General features: G+C 39.1%; 1 pseudogene; it reads left to right on the plus strand.

Annotated features, from left to right (window-relative positions):
- Positions 1 to 2,228: 2,228 nt before the first annotated feature.
- LOC107183683 lies at positions 2,229 to 2,873 on the plus strand (annotated as a pseudogene).
- Positions 2,874 to 7,425: the final 4,552 nt, after the last annotated feature.

The following is a 7,425-nucleotide window of genomic DNA, read 5'->3' on the forward strand; positions in this document are numbered from 1 at the left end:
TCTTAGCTCCCCCCTGGGTTTCCGATCACTGTCAGTGGCAGGGGGCTTCTTCCTGCTTTCCCTTTCGCCTCCCTGCATTGTGCCTACATATGCAAATTAACTGCCATCTTTGTTGTCAGTTAACTGCCATCTGAGTTGGCAGTTAATTTGCATATAGCCCTGATTAGCCAATGAAAAGGGTAGCGTCGTATGCCAATTACCATTTTTCTCTTTTATTAGTGTAGATGGGTTTTTGTTTGTCTCCCACTATAAAATACAACCCTAATTAGGATCAGGGCATAGTGGTTACTCAACACTGTATTCATAGCACTGGAGTTATGTCTCACATATAATTGTCAAGAACTGTGAAGAGTGGGAGATATTACCCTGCATGAAAGTTTTCCATGTAGAAGCTGGTGGAAGTCATGGGACTTCTGGGTCAGAGACAAAGGACTTTATGCAGTGGACATAGGGAAGCATGTGCTTTGAGTTTGCCTTGGTTCCTCTTGCCCCCAATCCCATGGAGGTGATCTGGAGCAGCTTAGGTGTATTGTGTACAAACCGTGGGTTTGTGTCACAGCTGAGGAACTTTAATCTTAGAGATCCACCTAAAATTGTCTAAGCAAACCTACACAAAGGAAGACATTTGCTTTATTATCCAGGACATCAAACAATCTATTCCCTTCTGAGTGAGACACTGTATATTAATGTCATTTGCTTTATAAGCATCCTTAAAAAGATAGTCTAGAGCAAAAGCTAGCAAAATCTCTGTTCAGAAGACATGCAGAAACATGAGACCCACCAATAGTAAAAGCTCAGTAATATTGCCCATTTGACTAAAAGTTAGTCTAACTGTGTAACTGTTTGGTGTAAGGATGGTATTGAAAGTTGAGATGAGCATGGGGAGGTTCACCCAAAATGGAAAAATTTGGGGATGGTATTCCTGGAAAAGCAACTATGTATGTGAAGTTCCTAAGGTGATATTCCATAGGACAACTGGAAGGTGCCAGTGAACAGTTTAGGCAAGTATGCCTAGTGGAAATTGTTCTGTTTGCAGTCCATTTCTCAGACTCCTTTTTTACCCTGACATTGACACTACATAGTACTCTTTAATGCACTTCTGTGTCCATCTGCTCTACCTATCTGCACATTTTATTATAGTAAGGGTAATAGCCTAACTACATAGAATTTGCAATGTCTCATTTTTCATATTTCAATCTTGATGGTTTTATATTGCTGCATTTACTTTGCTCTCTATTACCAGTGCACATTGCCTATTCAGATACTAGATGCTAGTGGTATTTGGCATTCCTTCTACATGGAATCTGCTTGTACCTGTCCAGTTGCCAAGAAAGCTGTCTTTCTTTGAAACCCTGGAAAAATAAGCTTTGTGTACCACACAGGCCTATGAAAGAACAAGAATGGTGTTCAATCCAAGCACAACCTCTTAGTGCCTATACTACATTTTACATCACCCAACCAGAAGCTCTGCTTGTCCAATGAAGAAAGGATTTTTGTATTTAAGCTATCACACATGGTTACCTATGCTTCTGTTTCAGTCACCAAGGATCATTCCCTGTGACAGAAACTCAGTCAGGCACAAAGATTCAATTCTTAGTAAGATATTGTTACTTTCCAAGTAGATTTCACCAATTTTAAAAATTAATTATCATAGGCTTAAGTGTTTTTAGATTAGAATTATGGGCTTATAGATATACATAGCAAGGACAAATCTAATGGTAGCAATGAAATGAGTGGGGACAGGCATGACAATGGGAATGTCCCCAACCTGAGACATTTTATTTGAACACTAAAGATCCAGTGCACAGATGTATGCACTGGTGGGGTCCCTCCATCTGGCCTGCAGGGATTGGACCAAAACTGGCAGCCCGACATCTCCTGAGGGGTCCCAGATTGCGAGAGGGTATAAGCGAGTCCAAGGGACCCGTGCACCGGACCTCTAGTATGCATACAAGATCTTTGATTAATCTCTTCCCACCCCACTTCCCTCTGAGATTCATCAGTCTATTCCATGTTTTCATGCCTGTGCGTTGAGTGTCTGCCTCCTGATGGTCAATGCGCACCATAGCTACTAGTCAAACAGTTGAGTGGTAGGACACTTGGCATACTAGCCTTTTATATATATAGATTGAATAATGGAAAAATCTCACCAGAGGGGTGGGGTCAGTAGGAAGAGAAGAAACATTACAGACGAAGGACACATGCTAATTAAGGAGACATTTGTGAACATGGGGCCATGGTATGCCAGTAATGAGCTCTCTGACCTCACTATCTCAATGTTCTTGTTTGTAGTATGAAGTTATTGAGATAGGTGATCTCTAGCTCTTTTACCTACCACGTTCAAGGATAAAAAACATTTTCAGCAATCAGATTGTTGACATTCCAGAAAATGTCAACATCACTCTGAAGGGTCACACAGTTATGGTGAAGGGCCCCAAAGGTAGCCTGCTGAGGGACTTCAGTCACATACATCAATGTAGAACTCAGTCTCCTTGGAAAGAAAAAGAAAAGGCTAGGTTTGACAAATGGTTAGGAAATAGAAAGGAACTGGCTACTGTTCACAATATTTGCAGTCATGTATAGAACATGATCAAGGGTGTCACACTGGGCTTCCATTACAAGATGAAGTCTGTGTATGCTCACTTCCCCATCAACAACATTATTCAGGAGGATGGTTCTCTTGTTGAAATCAGAAATTTCTTGGGTGAAAAATACATCCGCAGGGTTGGAAGAGATCTGGTGTTGCTTATTCAGTATCTGAAGCCCAGAAAGATGAGTTAATTCTTGAAGGAAATGACATTGAACTTGTATCAAATTCAGCTGCTTTGATTCAGCAAGCCACAATAGTTAGAAATACGGATACAGAAAATTAGGGGAGAATATCTATGTTGAAAAAAATAACAATTTAGCAGTCTGATGAATAAGATCTAAGTTGTCCAGCTATAGAAATAGCAAGATGCTGGATGATTCCTCAGACTTATTTGTGACATTTTAAAGATGCAATAAATGTTGTATATTGAAAAAAGAGAGAGAGGCGATCTCTAAAATCCAATTGCAGCTGTATCACTCATATCAAGTCTAGATATTGTTTTATGTTCTGAAATGGTCATGCTTTCATTTATTTACTACAGGCCTGGTGTACGAATTCGTTCATGGGTGGGGTCCCTCGGTCTGGCCCGCGATCGAGGCCTAGAGGGGGGCCGGCTGGCTGAGGAGAGGGACTGTGGGATGTTGGCCAGCCAGTGGGGGAGAAGGGCCCCTGGAGGTTGGCTGTGGGAGTGTACTGACCATCAGGGGGCAGCTCCTGCATTGAGCATCTGCCCCCTGGTGGTCAGTGCGCATATAAATATTTCTATCTTTTTCCCTTACAGCAAGGCTAGAGAGCAGTCAGGTTCCTGAGTAGGGACAACGGGGGGTGTTGAGAAAATGAAAGAGACAGACACAAATACAGTAAGAGACAGACAAATACAGGAGGGAAAGCTGGGACTGGGTGGGACCACTGTCCTCTAATGGAGAGACAGGGACCCAGAGCCAATGCAGCATGTTTATTTTATACAGCAGAAACCAAGAAGTTTTACTAAAGGTCAGGACAAAGGAGATTATGTGCATTCTTGGGTGGGCGCGAGTTGTATTCATTCCAGGTGCTTGGCTTGATTTAGATAACGAAACCCATCCCCTAGCGCCTGGACTGAAGGTCAAGCTGACAACACTCCTGCCTCTGTAAAGGCATGTTTCCAGGACATGGCTCTGCCAACGCCACTGGATTCAGCTGACAATAATTAAAGAAATGCTCATGTGCCTTCCTAGGCACTCTCTACATGCGTGTCATAGCGACTGGTCGACTGGCCATTCTGGTCATTCTGGTAATTTGGTCATAAAGGTCACTTAGACTTTTATATATATACTAGGAGACCAGCACACAATTTGAAAAAGTGCAGTGCCACCCACATATCCAATCTGGCCCTGCCTCCTTCTCCAGCCCTTGAAGCAGCCACATCTGCTTCTGATCAGGTCTCCCCCAGGGCAGGAGCGTGGAGGCCCCTGCCTCCCAGCCCCTGACACTGCATGTGCAACCTCCTCCTGTCCAGTCGATCTGATATGGCATCCCAGTTAATTAGCATCTTTCTCTAATATATATATATACATATATATATGCGAAGGGAGCAACCCCGCTGAGGTGGGCTTCGCTCCCACCCCGCTGCCTGGCTGGTTTCCCTCCCGCCCCATCACCGGACTTGTTTCCCTCCTGCTCCGCCACCTGGATTGTTCCCCTCCCACCTCCCGCCTCCACCGCCTTGGCTTCGTTCCTGACTCTGCCGCTTCTACTTTGCTCCCTTCTGCAGCACTTCGCTCCCAGGTTGTCTTCAGTCTTTGCTCCCAGCCGGTATATGCAAATTAACCGCCATATTGGTTGGGTTAATTTGCATATAGTCGCTCTGATTGGCTGGTGGACGTAGCGAAGGCATGGTCAATTAGCATATTTGTCTTTTATTAGTGTAGATTATTATGACAAGGTAATTCTCCATAAGATACTGGGTTACTGAGAAGATTCCTATAATGTGTAGGTCATAATCAATAGGAGTGAATCTCTGACTAGAAAAACATTTCACCATATAGAAACATTTAACACATACTCTTTTAATTTCTATCATCTCCTTGAGATAATGTACATGGGAAGGGTAAATCATTGTAAAGGAAGATTTAAGTTGTGGGTGAGCTGAGACTGTCAGAGAAAAACTGCTCAATCAACATTTGTTCAGAACCTTTTCCTTACCGTGAATGTACAATAAAAAAATATATTTGCTTTCTACCTATTTGTTTGTATACAGAATAATTTAATTATCTAAATTGCTACTACCTCAGGAGCACATGAATTGCACAGAATGATTAGAAATTAAAAATTTCTTTAGTCAGCTTTTATCATTTTGATATTTTCAGTAAAATCCATTGCCATTTTATTATCAATGTAATGTGGTAACCAGTAAGGAAATTATAATGCAAAGTACATAGTAAATCATTACTAGGGACAGTATTAAAGGCAAGGTAATGTGCTTTATAGTTTATTTTTTGTTCTATATGCTTATTTCCCTTTTTTATGTCTTCTTCAGAAAATTTTTCATCCAAACAAAACCCTTATGTCTAAAGAAAAATATCTGTTTTTTAAATGTTTACTTAAGATAAGAAAGACTTAAATAATTTTACTAAACTTTCCTTGACCTCTCCTTCTTTCTAAGCTTATGATTCTTAATTTTCTCATTCAAAAATAGTTGATTCAAATCAACAAATTGCCTGAACATCTGATAGGGACATCACAATCTTAAAGCATTTGCTTCACTGATTACGTAGTTTCTTATATTATACCCAAATAATAATAACTCCATGATATTCCATCAAATATTTGTTATTGTCCAGTCATCAGGACCAGGAAAGTTAGTTGAGCATGAAAATGAATGTCTGGATTATGGGGATTAAGTTCTTAGGCCCCCTTTACCTTCGACTTCTCAACTCAGCTGCTGAGAGAATAAATGTTGCCATAGATTTATCAGATCAGAGAACACTAGACTTGCATTTTTGCACCATCATGGCAGTGAGAGCCAAAATTTAGGAGGTAGTTTCTAGGGAAGGAGCAATCCTATTTACTTCTAGTTTTCCCTGCTTCCTTTCGTCACATTCTCAGATGAAGCCATGTATAGGAAGTACTACATTAGGGTCTGGGGCAAAACCAGTGCAAAGTATAATATTTTTTCTTGCTGCACTCACTAAATGATAGGTGACATTCAAGGAAGTGAGGGAGGGAGCCAACCAGTTATTAGGAGAACAAGTACCCAAGTTAGAAAAAAAGCACAATTGCAAATGTCTTGAGTTGGGAATCTACCTATTAAGTCTGAAGAAGTGCAAGAGGCCAGTCCCCCAGTGCCCAGGAAGAGGCTGGAAGAGTGTAGTGACACAAGGTCAGTCTGGCTCACACAGGCTATCTGAGGAACTTTGGCTGGTTCATTTATCTCCATGCTCTGACTTTAAATTCAGAATACACTGTTTACATTAGAAAAACTATATCCAGTCCCCCCTTCATTCCTCTAAATAAGGAATTCCTTCAACCTTCTAAAACAGGACTCAAGATTCAACAATGTATTTCTTCACACAGATGATGGCTACTCAAATTGTCTATACCTCAGTAATTAAACAAAGCCCAAATCTTCTTCACAGTGATGAGAAAAGGGACACCTTTAACTTTACCTCACAAAAGTGATAAATAAGCTTTTGGTCTGATATGTTTTGCTTAATATTATATTAATTACCTAGAATTTATTCCTCCCGATTTATTCCGAAGTGTAAAGAATGTAGTAATAGGTAAATGTTCTACATGAATAGCCTCCCAATCCCCTTCTCTTTATATGATGAAAATAAATCAAATAATTATTACTTGAAGAGATAAAATTTGAAGTGTATTATCTTGAATGTAACTTAAGCTTTATTTTAAAAATATTCCCTAAACCTTATTTATTATGTAAGATTAATTTGCATAAGTATAAACACAAAATATTCAGTAGGAGGAGTATTAGTGATACTTGATTTGCTTAATAATTTTTATTTTTATGTTATGTGTTATGTATATATTTTTCTTTAAGACATTTGTGTTTTTGTTTACAAACTTGGTAACTACTCTTAATTTTTTTCTGTTAGTAACTATTCTGTTATTGAGAGTGTGATAATGTCAATTACTAGTCCATTCTAAGTTTTAACCCTCACTATCTTTACTTAGAATAGAAATAAAAATACTCAAACCTGGGATGTCAAATCTATAATAAAAACATTCAAAGACACAACTTAAAAGTTTGTCAAGTAAAAAAAAAATTAAGTGTGCAATTGGGATACTGCTATTTCCACTTCCATGTATTATTTATCAGTTAAATAAGACTATACTAAAAATACAAACCTTTATTACAATATAATTTTTTTTCTAGGGAAAAAAATGAGAAATTCAAAGTAATGTATCATTCACATGAAAGTCTAAAGAGAATATATTGCTTTGATTGCTAAACTAGATCTTACCCTGTAACTGTTCAAACTTCTGTGCTTGCAAAATACTTTTCTAGAATTTGAACTTGACCTTCTTTGCTAACATATATTCTTATAGAGACAATGTCTTTAGTTTATAGTAACAGGATAATGTTATCCTGATGTTGCTATTCAATGGGATATTGCTTAGTTGAAAAGGTCCATGATAATCAGATTTTCTAAATTATAGTTATAAGCCCCTTTTATCCTATTTTCCTTAAAACCTTATGCATGCCTTTTCTCTACATACTGATTTTCATTCTCTCATGAAGGCTTGAAAGAAGTCAGCGTTATTATGTTTCACCTCTGTTAGCTGTCATGCTGGCTTCTTTTGCAGCCAGAGCAATTTGATGTGACTGTACCTAC

Source organism: Myotis davidii, unplaced genomic scaffold (genome assembly GCF_000327345.1).
Source record: "Myotis davidii unplaced genomic scaffold, ASM32734v1 scaffold440, whole genome shotgun sequence".
NCBI lineage: Eukaryota > Metazoa > Chordata > Mammalia > Chiroptera > Vespertilionidae > Myotis > Myotis davidii.